This window comes from Brachyhypopomus gauderio, chromosome 9 (assembly GCF_052324685.1).
Source record: "Brachyhypopomus gauderio isolate BG-103 chromosome 9, BGAUD_0.2, whole genome shotgun sequence".
Taxonomy (NCBI): Eukaryota; Metazoa; Chordata; class Actinopteri; order Gymnotiformes; family Hypopomidae; genus Brachyhypopomus; species Brachyhypopomus gauderio.
This window is the reverse complement of record NC_135219.1, coordinates 17,728,813-17,741,580: the sequence shown is the minus strand read 5'-3', so window position 1 is coordinate 17,741,580 and position 12,768 is coordinate 17,728,813. Positions and strand designations below refer to the sequence as shown.

The window sequence follows — 12,768 nt, the reverse complement described above, 5'->3', positions numbered from 1 at the left end:
ATGTGCAGACATAATGCTGGACTTGGAATTTTTTGTGTTCCTTGTTGCTACAGGCTAAAATATAAGAAACTTAAAACAACTTCCATAAAACATTTGAATTAGTATACCACATTGTATTGTAATACAGAATACATCACTAACCCCTAAACATGCAGAAAGAACAAAAAGTAAAAACATGTTTTTACCTTTTAGCAAAGTATGATATTAACTTTTGTTTCACATATGTATCATAAATACATCTAAGTGCATTACAAATACGTGCTTTCATGATGTGTGTGTGCGCGCGCGCGCGTGTGTGTGTGTGTGTGTGTGTGTGTGTATATATATATATATATATATATATACAGTCATACCCCTGTCAAATTTTGACTTAAATTTACTTTTATTTAACCAGAAATTATATTTTTGACTGGAAATCTCCCAGGAGATAATACGATGATGTACAAGAGGCATCATTGTGGGGAAAAAAAATTCTCAGCTTTTATTCACATTTGAACAAAAAGTAGCATGTCCAAAATTATTCAGACCCTTCTCAATAATTAATAGAAAAGCCTTTATTTACAGCAATCAAACGCTTCCTGTAATTGCTGACCAGCTTTTTGCATGTCTCCACTGGTATTTTTGTCCATTCATCTTTAGTGATGAGCTCCAACTCTTTGGAGGTTGGAGGGTCTCCTTGCCATCACCCTGATCTTTAGCTCCCTCCACAGATTTGTTGGTATGGGAGGAGTGAGTAGTTACAGGCTGCAGTGTGCCTGTAATCAGGCATGTGATAAGGGCACCATGGGGTCCTTGCAGCAATAGCGTGGCTAAGCTAAGCAGCACAACGGGACGACAGGGTTGGAGCGTGAGCTCGACTTTACGGAGTGTTCGCTGTTGTAAGGTACGGTGCATTTTTACTCATGTATTCTGCTTTTAAATGTGAGACTAGTGTCCAGTACTAAGTGTTTAGTCCTGCTCTTATATCGAGGGAGAGGCCCAGACGAGGCGCCTCCTGGTGCAGTACTATTGTGGGAGCAGAACTGAGTCATTAGTAGTTTTGACGGGGTTAAAGCAGGTATGTTTCACTTGTATACGGAGTTTTATGGGTTGGGGATTTAGTTAAGCTACATAACTGGAGTGCAACCTTTAGCTTTGCTCTCTAACCACCTGTGCCTTTTAGTTTGCTTAGCTAGCCCCTGTAGCTTCTTGGCCTTAGGCGCTAACCACCTACAGCTTCTATCTTTGGCTGGTATATAATGCTTAGTTATTGCTGCTGCTCCTTTATAAGTTTAGTTTAGACTTGATAAAGACGAGGTTTGGTTCAGAGCGCCGATTTTGGATTAAGAAAATGTTAATGTTGTGGATATTACAACTTGTGTTTGTTTCCCATCATTTTTGTCCCATGAGCCTGATATCATGTTAACCCTTTGAGTTGGTATGTTTTGATAGCTTGCCAACCTTGATGATGATGTTTGCTTCATCTCCTGTCCGTTTATGTGTCCTAAACATGACGGGTAAACAAAAAAAAGTATCGTTTCAACAACGTACAGACAGCAGGTCCAACCACCACTGCTGTGTGCCATTCTGCACAGCATCGACAAGGTGTAATTCCTACCTGAGCTTCCACACCTTTCCAAAGGACTCAGAACTGCAGAAACAATGGGTGGTTAAGATCAGGAGAGATCATTTTATCGTCACGAGTACTTCCCGAGTGTGTTTGCGACATTTTATCGCTGCTGATCTGCTCGAACCTCCCACTCCTGCTGGACGACGACGACTGCGACCTGGAGCTTTTCCTGTGCTATTTCAATGGAATAACTATACTATTCCAACTCCATGATCTGGAGTATGGGAAAGAACAGAGCGTCCACCCAACACTGATCTAACAGAGATGCAGACTGACCATGATGATGATGACCCCTTACCGTGTCATGAACATGACTACTGCGTCAGTAATGAGCCTGCTGCGCTTGATCTCTCCCTCAATGAAAATGAAGAGCTACGCGAGGAGATATCAAGGCTCCGAAAACAAATCGAAGACTTAACTGTCCGCAGCAAGTTCTGTTTGGAGCGGTTTTCTGCCTCTGATGACGACATACGATTCTTTACCAGGTAAATACAAAATATGGCAGGACACAGTATACGGATGGGCCTTCTCTGGTGTCTGAAATACATTGTGAATGAAATAGCGATTATATAACTTTATATATAACTTTTATATTCCACAGATTTGCAAACCATGCCCACCTGATGGGCTTTTGGAAGCAAATAGAGCCAGCCACCCACATCATCATACGGGTTACAAGCGCACGGACTGTTGAGAAGACTGATCAGGTCCCTCACTCTGCCAGTACAACGGTAAATGTTTTCCTGTTGTCCATACAAAGCATGTTATGTCATCATTTTCAAATTAATCTTTACATCAAAAGAAGTTTTGATAGTCATAATGTAATATGACAATAGGATAATGTATTTTTTCCCCAGGTTCTTCAAGCAATTGATGAGATTTTTCTCTTCATGTACTACCCGTCATTGGGACTGATGCAAAAGGATTTGGCCCATAGATTTAGAATCCATCGGTCAACTGTTAGTCGTATTAACACCTGGGCCAACTTCCTTTATACTGTATTGGGAGCTGTTTATGTTTGGTTAGATGTGGACACTGTGAAAACTCACCTCCCAGATGTGTTTCAGGACTACGCTGACACTCAAATAATTTTAGATTCCACAGAACTGAGATGTCAAACTCCAAATTCCCTTCTCCTTCAGAGTGAAGTGTTTTCCACTTATAAATCACACTGTACATTCAAATGGTTGCTTGGGATAGCCCCTCATGGCGCAGTGACCTTTGTGTCTTCTCTTTATCAAGGTGCTATCAGTGATAGAGATCTTAAAGCAGTCTGGCATTGTGGCCCTCCTTGACCCATCTATGGCCATCATGGTGGACAAGGGTTTCCTTGTTGAAGACTGCGTTCCATGCAAAGTCCACATACCCACGTTTCTGTCAAAGAGAGCTCAACTGTCTAGGTCAGAGATCAGAACGTCACAGTCCATTGCAAGACTGAGAGTCCATGTTGAGCGTGTGATTCGCAGAGTCAAAGAACATAAAATATTCAGCACAGTGATCCCCCTTTCAATCACAGGGAGCATAAACCAAATTTTTACTGTTGCCTGTCTTTTGGTGAATTATCAAAATGGCCCCTTGGTAAAAGCCTGGGCAAACAATGGCTAATCTCAATCCAGAATTAGACAGATGATGTAATGTGAATTACGGCGATTTATTTATTTTTTTCTCTAACCTTAAAATGATCCCTTTAAGGTCAGGGGTCGGCAACCCGCGGCTCCGGAGCCGCATGCAGCTCTTTGATCCCTCTGATGCGGCTCAGCTTTTGAATAAAATTAATGAGTATTTAATTACCGTATATTATTTTTGAGACTTAAAAAAATGTTCGGGTGGAATTTCACAAATGTCCGGTATTTAGTTTCGGTTCGCTTGAGTGACATGTCATCGTCACTGAAATAAATTTCCAATTATTTTTGCTTTTGTGGCTCCGAGTCAAAAAGGTTGCCGACCCCTGCTTTAGGTCATGCTAGTCTGTAAATATTGGCTGCAATGTTAAGGTACAGTGCAATATGATTAATTGTATAAAATGCTTTCCCTTTTATATGTAAAATTGACAACACAATACAACATTATGTATTTCTTAACTTTTACTGTATTTGTAAAAAATGAAACAAATACAATAGTAATACAATTGACAGAATAAATTGAAATTGTTTTAATTGTTCATGAGTTCATGTCTTCATTATGATTTTCTATTGCTTGGGCATAGAGAGGTATTTTGGCATGTAAGTGTTAAAGAAAAACATGTCACACCTCCTTTTCACCTCTTCTAATACACTGCTATCTCTGTAAACTCGCTGCATAAAGATATCATCATGGGCACAGATAACTAAATCACACCACTGCATACCAGTAATCAATAACTGGAACTGGATTTGCCAATAATAACAATGGCTCTCCTTCATTTTGTGTAGGCCTTGTGCCACTTTGAGGAATTTGCAGTCTACATAGCTTTGTGCATTTGGGCACTTGATTTCAACAAGCCCAAATGATGGACGCTCAAGTGGGTCATATACAAGTCCATCAGGTGATGCACCCAGCCAAGAGGCATCTGGATGAATCACTAGCCCACACTTGGTTAAGTTCAAGTTTTTCAGAACTGCACAGTCCTTTAAGGCCTCTGTTTCCATTTCAAGTCCCCTCTTCACATGTGCTGTTTGTCGTGTCCCTCGGATTATCCTTTCTGCAGCACCTGGACCTCTAACGTGGCTCACCTCTCTGAAATGTGAGGCAGTTACTCTTTCTCTCCTAAGTGAATGCCACTCAGGTGTAGCACTTTTGGATCTTGGTGCCTCTTCAATAAGGTGTGACTGTGACAAGGCCACAAAAGGTGTTGGAAAATGCTTGAAATTGTAACTTCATTTCACAACAAATATCTGTCTGACTGAACAGTTATTTTGTGTTAACAAATACGAGCATCTTGCAATTCCAGGATGAAACATGAGAGAACGTGAAGACGTTACGATTGGGTGTTTTGAAAATAAACAACCATTAAATAATGTGATGATAAAGCGAATAATTTCAAGTACATGTATAAATATTTAACTTATCCCAACAAACATGCGACGTCAGAAAGACGTTAAAATCAAGTCTGTATCACGTCGGTCAGTCCAGACCCTTTTTTGCATGTCTGGTGGACGTTCAAAATCTGACAGTGTGACTAGGACCTTAACCTTTTAACTTAACATGAACGTCTATGACGAGTTTTCTATCTGAACGTTTGACTAGGACCTTTATTGGATGTCAGGACGTGCAAAAACTGCAACTGAACGGCAGTAATAGACGTTTAAAAAAGACGTCGCTAAAACTTTCATTCTGGCTTTTCAGTGGACGTCTTTTGAACATCTGACAAAGTGTCTTTGCTCGTGCTGGGAAATATTGAAATGGACCTTGAAAGTGACATACAAGTGTTTGAATTCCACAAGGTGTATGAACCCTGCAAACATGACTTTGTTCATCGCGCTGAAGCGCGGCGCACGCGAGGTCGTGCACCTCTCGAATTTTGTAACTTCGCACGCGCCGCGCCTCAGCGCAATGAACAAAGTCATGTTTGCAGGGTTCAATTCAAGCGCTTGTACCAATATTTCCCAGCACGTTAAACTTAATTAAGTTAAATATTTATACATATACTCGAAATGATTCGAAATATTGCGCTTTTAATCACATTATTTAATGGTTGTTTATTTTCAAAACGCCCAATCTTAACGTCTTCACGTTCTCTCATGTTTCATCCTGGAATTACAAGAGGCTCGTATTTGTTAACGTAATACATGAAAACTGTTCAGTCAGACAGATATTTGTTGTGAAATGAAGTAGTTACAATTTCAACATTTTCAAGTACTTTAGCCTAAATTGCAGCACTTTTCAAACCTGAAACACAAAGCAGCATTAAAATTCGTCAGGTAAGTGTTCATTCCCCTGTTTTGAGGGGTGTTTCTTTTATACTACCACATATAGTTTCGGACAACACTGCAAAGCGGAAAGTATAAAGCCTCCACCGCTCGCGGAGGTTCGCACGAGGTGCGCGCGGAGTCGAGCGCTATGGTCACTCAACCAGGCTTTAGCGCCCTTCGTTGAAATGTTCCAAAAGCACCGCTTGCAAACGGGCTTGTTCAAGTCCTTCAGTTTTCCATCTGTATCTGCTTCGAATCCAACAGCACTGCGTTTGCTTAAGCTGCCATATTAGCATTACAAACTGTCCTGTGCATTACGGCAGCTTGGGTGGGTCAAACGAAAGCGCATTTTATGTAAAAAGAATCGATACTTAAGGGAAACGAGTATTGTACCGTTTCAGAATGTTCAGTATCGATACGTATCGATATATCAATTTTTTTGACAACACTAATCTGAAGTACAACAAAGCTAAATTAAATTTTGAAGAGAACAGATCAGATCGTCTTATCAGATGATCAAAAGCATATATATTTTTAACCACACACTGTAATCTGCCTATTAAATTTGGTACTACATACCTAACTCCACTGGCTGTAGTAGCACCTGGTTTTGGCTTTAGGACAACCATGGCATCCACGGGTCCAGGCTTCACCCCCTATTAATTTAAAAGATGGTGTTAGTAAAGTGACTGTGATACATTAACTAACATTAAATAATGAAATAAGACAAACCATTGTTGGTGGTTTATGCCACTTCTGTTCTGTCTGTGTGCATGAAAGGACAGGAGGGACGACAGACATGCCAGATTCAGAATAATGAGCAGTCTGGAAAAGCAATGCAACCAAGTGGTTGCAGATTCCCCTGTTAATGAGCACAACTGGCATTGAATCATGTAATGTCATCTGAAATACACAAGAGGCAAAATTTAGTATCTTGAAAAGAAGACAGCAATGTCAATAGGCGCAATATCTGTCCCATCATGTTGTTAGTGGTGAATGTCACTTGTCTATTGTCTCATGTAATGTTTGTGCTGTTTTGCATCACTCTTAAAACACTTGGCTATACTGTCTTTCTATTCTACAGTGTTGTGCATGTTTCAATCTACTAGTTCAGTGAGCAACTATAAACTAAATATATTTTAGATTTAAACTTCATTTTCACTCCAGATGAAATGCTTACACATAGGAGTGAAACAGGCCTACTTATATTTATATTATTTTGTTGTTTCCACCACCAACAACAGAACAGTGCAGGTTTTACTTCAACTGCTTCTTGAAGAGTGTTATCAGAATATGTTAATAGGTGTAAGTGTTGCAGCCATATGTTAATAAAGAAGTTAAGATGAAAGATTTGAAAGACAGATTGACAGATTTTAGAAAATGCAGTTTGAAGAATAGCTGAGGTGGACTATATTCTGCTTTTGAGTCATAGAGGTAGATAACAATAGCTCGAACTGTAAAATAAACTCCCATTTGTTTACTATAGGCAAAATAGACTGCTAATGATTCCCACTCAGCTACTCTGCATTTGGCTACCATTGTAAGCTTTGAAAACCAATGCCTATGGTTATCACAGCTTACGTGAAGTAAGAGCAAGGATAAAAGATTGAACTTGTGTTGAACTCACTTTTGAACTTGTTCAACAGAACTTTGAACGTGACACTGAACAGAACTCGTGTCATTTTAACCAGTCCTACTCTCAGCTGGTGTGGCGTATCTGTTTTCTTCATAGATCTGTAGCAGTGAGCCCTCACTGTTATCTCGTTAGCCTTACTTTTGCCTGATACTTCCATCAGAAATACAAACATGTTTTAAAAGGCATTTCTAGTACTAGGACAGGTTGGTTCGTTACTAAAAACAACATCACTTCATTAGACTGCCACCTCAGGCTAGCTAGCTAACTAGCGTCGGCCACTTACCTTCAAAATTGCAGAGGTAGGATGAAACGTAGAACTTGAAACCCTTTTCAAGTTGACTCTGTGTCGTTGTACTTGATGCTCTGACAATACGACGCACATCGTTGACGGTAAATTTCGGGAACTCCAACAGGCACCTTGTGAATTTAGACTCGGCCATGACATCGGCACTTCCGCATACCAACCGGAAATACGGTACCATCCTGACACCAACGAGGAAGTGGTGCGTGCACCTAGGCCATTGTACCGGAAAAAGGTTAACTTCATGAAGCAGTGGACATTATCGCCATCTGGTGGACAGTGAAAGCAGCGTCTTTTATTTATTCATTTTTAGCCTTTAACTCCATATTGTTACATTAAAGTTTTTCACGTTTTGTCAATAAGTCAATAAAGGAAATCTGTTTGTTGTGATTTGTTGTTTCTTATATATCTAGCTGGTTTGGGTTCTTATTTTTACACTTTTTAAAATTAATCACATTTTTTAATATGTATACGTATATCGTGAATGTTTATGTATGGATGTAAAAATAACAAAAGTGCTTGTGGAAAAACAAGTTTGATTTATTAGTGATTTTAGTGATTGTGGACATTAGCATCTTTGTTTTCAGTTTTTATTCAAAAAGAGGATTTGTTCCACTGTGCTGGGACACAATTTTTCAAGCCTCACACAGCACTGAGGAGACTGGTGTACATAAAAATTCCAGTGCAAGCTGATAGAGGTGGAGATAAACCGTGGAACTATTGGGTCAGTCAGGTATCTTTGAACCTCAACAGTAAATCCCACATTCCCTCACCAGAAAAAATAAACACACATGATGGTCAAAGAACAGGGGGCTGTTCCACGAAGCGAGCTTATGAAAGCGGCGCTTATTAGAGTGAGCCTCGCTTGAGTTAACCAAACAGTTCACTTCCGTCTAGTTCCGTTCCACTAACGAAATCCAGACGCAACCTGTTCCCGCTAATTCAAGCCAGGCTTTTGTAATCGGCGATCATGCGCGTGCACACAGTATTTACACAGCCTCACTAATCGATATTCGAAAAGGCAAGAAAATGTCGAAAGAGCTGAAGGAACGAGCAGCTTTTTTGCTTCTTCTGCTGAACATGAGCTACTTATACGTCTGTATGAGGAATATAAATACATTATTACGAAGAATGGCAACACGTCCTGTTTTCATAAAGTCAGAGAAGCTGTCTGGCAAAATATTGCAGACAGACTAAATGCGTGAGCATATAATTTAATCCATTCATTGGCATTTTAAAAGTGTTATAGTAAATTAATAATGTTATTTAATAATTTCCTGATTTAGAAGTAACATGAGCGGGGTTAAGAGAACGTGGCAGCAGGTCAAGGTGAAATATAAAAATATACTCCAGAATGGTAAGTACAGTTGATTAGTCCAATATGCAGGAAAAGGTAAAACACCATTTTAAATAACTGTATAAAATATTTTAGCAACCAGAAAGAAATTTCTGCCTGTTCAGAAAGGCCAGCTGTAAGTCGTGTGTGTCTATGTATCTGTCTGTTAATGTGCTGTGTGATCTCATGATTTGTGTTGTGTTTAAAGGAAATGGAAGAACAGAGAGAAGACCCTCAGACCTCCATGTCCAGAGCTCACACCTCTACAAGAGAACAAGTGAGTAGTAGTTATGCAGTTCAACATGAATAAATACTTCTCAATCTTGACTATACTTCTGTTAGGTCCTGATATGTACCCTGATATGTACTATTCTCTTGCAGGAGCGAGATGAGTTATTACTGTACACATTGTACTATTCTCTTACGGGAGCGTGATGAGTTGTTGCTGTGTGATTGTGCTGTTCTCCCGAGGGAGCGTGATGTGCTGTGGAATGTGTGTTGTGTTGTAATCTCTTTCAGGTGCGCCCGGGATGATGGGGTCACATGGTTCTGGGTGGTGCCTGACAAGTCAGTCCCAGTCCACAGCTACAAAAGGCTTCCTGGGGGTGAAGACGGCAGGAGAGAGTGGCAGGCTCTCCTCGTTTGATCTCCCTGTTTTGGGGATGACTTTGGATATATATACACATCTGCTAACCGTAATCGAGACTTGTTAGACTGCCCCTTGTTCTTGTGTGTGTGTGTGGTGGACTGTGTTTCTGTTTTTGCGTAGTTGTGTTTGTTATGTAGTGTTCTCTTTTATTTTCTTGGTTGTTGTTGTGTAAGTTTAAAAGAAGTCGCTTAGCACCAGGTAGTTTTCTTTTCCCGTTTTCAGCGTGGCCTACCTGAAGTCAGTGGTGCTAAGCCAATGCTTGTTACATCTTGCATTTTCTGCATTTTCATGTGGTCCAAATACATGTTATTGAACGTGTTGTCGGTTCCCCTTTATATTTCACTCCTCAATCACTCCAACATTAATTCGCTGTTACCGTCTGACCTAGACCGGGCGGTAACACTTCTGTCTTTGTAACGTATAGAACACGCTGAGAGGGATCCTGATGCGGAATAACACGATCTTTATTAGGATAACTCTGTGTAACTAGCCACACGATGAGCACAGTGACGTATGGCAGGTGCAGAGCAGTAGCGTGGGAGCGGTGGTCAGTGCGGTCCAGGGTCGAGAGGCGAGGGCAGAGTCCGGGAGGTATCCAGGGGTCAGACAGGAGAGTCCAACTGCACTCTTGGCATTACTCCTTTTTGCAGTATTGCCACCTTGTGCAAAACTGCACAGGCTGCTTTAATGTCACAGGCTCTCTCAGGGGTCACTCTGAGATGGCGCAAGCAGTTAAATCTGCTCTTTAACTGTCCAAATGCCATCTCAATGCATGCCCTTGTCTTTGAATGTGCACGATTGAACCTCCTCTCGGCATCTGTTGTAGAGTCTGCATATGGGGTAAGGAGAAAAGGTTGGCAGGGGTAACCCCTATCCCCAAGCAGTAAGCCAGGAAAAGCACCTACAATTATAAGGAGTAGAGTTAAACACTGAGGCCAAATCTGCACTATTTTGTGTGGTTGGAGTATTCTTACCTTCGGCAAACCTCTGTGCCAGTGAGGAGGCACGAAATATTGTGCACCGAGCCGGGCCATTTTGCTTCAATGTTGGAGAATAGAAATTGGCTGGTGCAAACCATCTAGAACAATGGCAAAAGTGACAAAGGGTGAAAGTTGTTCAAACCCATGGAGCGACATGCTTTACAATTTCTGTTGGGTGGGCAAAACTTGCATGTACCTGTACATTGATGCTGTGAAATGATTTTCAGTTCACATAGTCTGCCTCCATGGGTCCAGATGGAGCCTTTATCCTGATGTGAGTGCAGTCTATAGCACCAATGACATTTGGAAATCCTGGAGAATTCAATTTGTTTTGAATTGAATGAATTTTAGCATGAAATAGTTGATCAAGATGAATACAGAGCACTTCGGTAAGTGCTCTGGATAAGAGTCTCTTTTAAAGTCATATAAATTTAACTCCAAGTTACTGCTGTTCTGAAAAAGCTTCTTTTATGGGAAGGATGCCTCTGTGACCAGGGAATTTAATGAATATATTAAGGAAACGCTTAAGCGCAAGACAAACCTATCGAATTTCGCAGCAGACCGTCGCCTTACTAAGATGTTCTGCATACCCAACGCTGTACAGAAATGCGCCGCTGGCAAAGAAGTGCAAAGCGATACAGACTGTTTGGGGTTTGGTAAGAGCTCTACTACGTCTAGTGTTCTTCTCAATATATGGCCCCAGTAATTTACAAAGATATATAATACTGTGTCTTCTGAACCTGTAGTGCTCAAATAAGTAGTCATCCGGAAAGCCCAGTGGATCTGTCCTGTCCTGGAATGACCTTGGAGCTGGTAGCATGAATGCTCTGTGCACTATACACGCTCCCTCATCTACTGGATTTTCTACAAATGGGCATGCCATGGTCAATCAGCCTTCAGCCTTCACTGTTAGCTGTTCTTTTATAGCATACATTTTGGATTATTTGTATCACCTGTATGAAAATCTTGGTAAGGTAGTTGTCTGTATCAATTTCCTTTTTGCACCATTAAGTTAACCACACATTTACATTATTTATACTGAACATATGTGAATTGCGGAGTGATATGATTTGCTTGTAATTTGAACACAAAAGAGGAAGTGTGGGGATAAATATATACCTAAAAGTATCTTCACCTAAATTACTCAGTTATTATTAATACTCAGGTACAAAGAATTGTATTTTTGTGATATAGTGTTTATGCTAATGTATGTTTGTTGACCATAACTGCGATTAGACACTGTATTCCATTTTACACTGACCTGAATTTGTTAAGATTAAACCAATACATTAAAATGTGCAAAAACCTCGCTGATTAACAATGAATATGTACTCTGAAGATCGAAATATAAATTGCATTTGGAAATATAATTATTACATTTTGATAATAATGACCTGCAATCATTCCAAACTAATAATTACAGTACTCCATTAAATGTATAAAAATATATGATATGATATGCTACATCCACAGCAATTTAATGGATAGAATTGCAGCGGAACCTTGTTCCTCAATTTTGTTTCCCGGATGGCGAGACTGACATCACGCTGCTGAGCCAATAGAAGCGGTCCCGCTAAGCTAAGCTTCAACTCTAGCCTGGTACGGAGCAGGTTAGTTCAAACGTATATGTTGCTGTAGTAACTGAGCGAGGCTCAAGTCTAGCCTCTTTCGTGGAACCGAATTTGAGCAAAATGAGCCAGGCTTGTCTTAAAAAGCCCGGCTTACTGAGTTAGCTCGCTTCGTGGAATACCCCCCAGGTTAAGGGGTTTTGTAAAGCATATTAACTTTTACCTCCCATTAGAATGGAAACAATACTTCCCCTTGGCCCACCGGGGAAATCCCCGGTAGTAATGTATGCCAGTCCACCCCCGATACCTACAGTTGCATACATTTTACATACATTTATTATGCATAAAGCAGTTTTACCCTGCTGACTGTCAAAACCTATAGAGTTTTCTGTTGCCATCTGCACAAACGGCAGTCATGTTCGGGGTACAAGCAGAGTGAAGCATGTGAAGTTTTGTCACACTGAAACTTGCACAATGAGTACTCCATGGAGCTTCTCTGGAACATGTCTCCATGTATCTTCCCAATTAGCAAGGTTACAATTTAATAAGTTAAAATTAAAAGTCCTAAAGAACACCTAAATATGTATTAATCCACACTGGACTTACCCTTCCAAACTGCCAAGTCCTCCCATCCAACATCTGCAAAAACTTTGCCTTGCCTTGTATATATGTATATAATATATATTATATAGTATATATCATTTGTATATGTATATATTATATGTATATAATATATACTTATTTTATTTGAATCACTTGTATGATGCATGTAATGTTTAATTACAAATGTCTACATGCC

The 12,768-nt window shown here is 40.2% G+C and overlaps 2 long non-coding RNA genes across 2 annotated transcripts; both read left to right on the top strand.

Moving 5' to 3' along the window:
* The first annotated feature begins 598 nt into the window (after positions 1-598).
* On the top strand, positions 599-3,770 carry LOC143523312 (uncharacterized). Its single transcript, XR_013133287.1, has 2 exons — positions 599-2,340; positions 2,852-3,770. It is a non-coding gene; the product is annotated as an uncharacterized LOC143523312 (long non-coding RNA).
* A 4,051-nt stretch (positions 3,771-7,821) lies between these two features.
* LOC143523311 (uncharacterized) lies at positions 7,822-9,740 on the top strand. Its single transcript, XR_013133286.1, has 2 exons — positions 7,822-9,049; positions 9,292-9,740. It is a non-coding gene; the product is annotated as an uncharacterized LOC143523311 (long non-coding RNA).
* Positions 9,741-12,768: the final 3,028 nt, after the last annotated feature.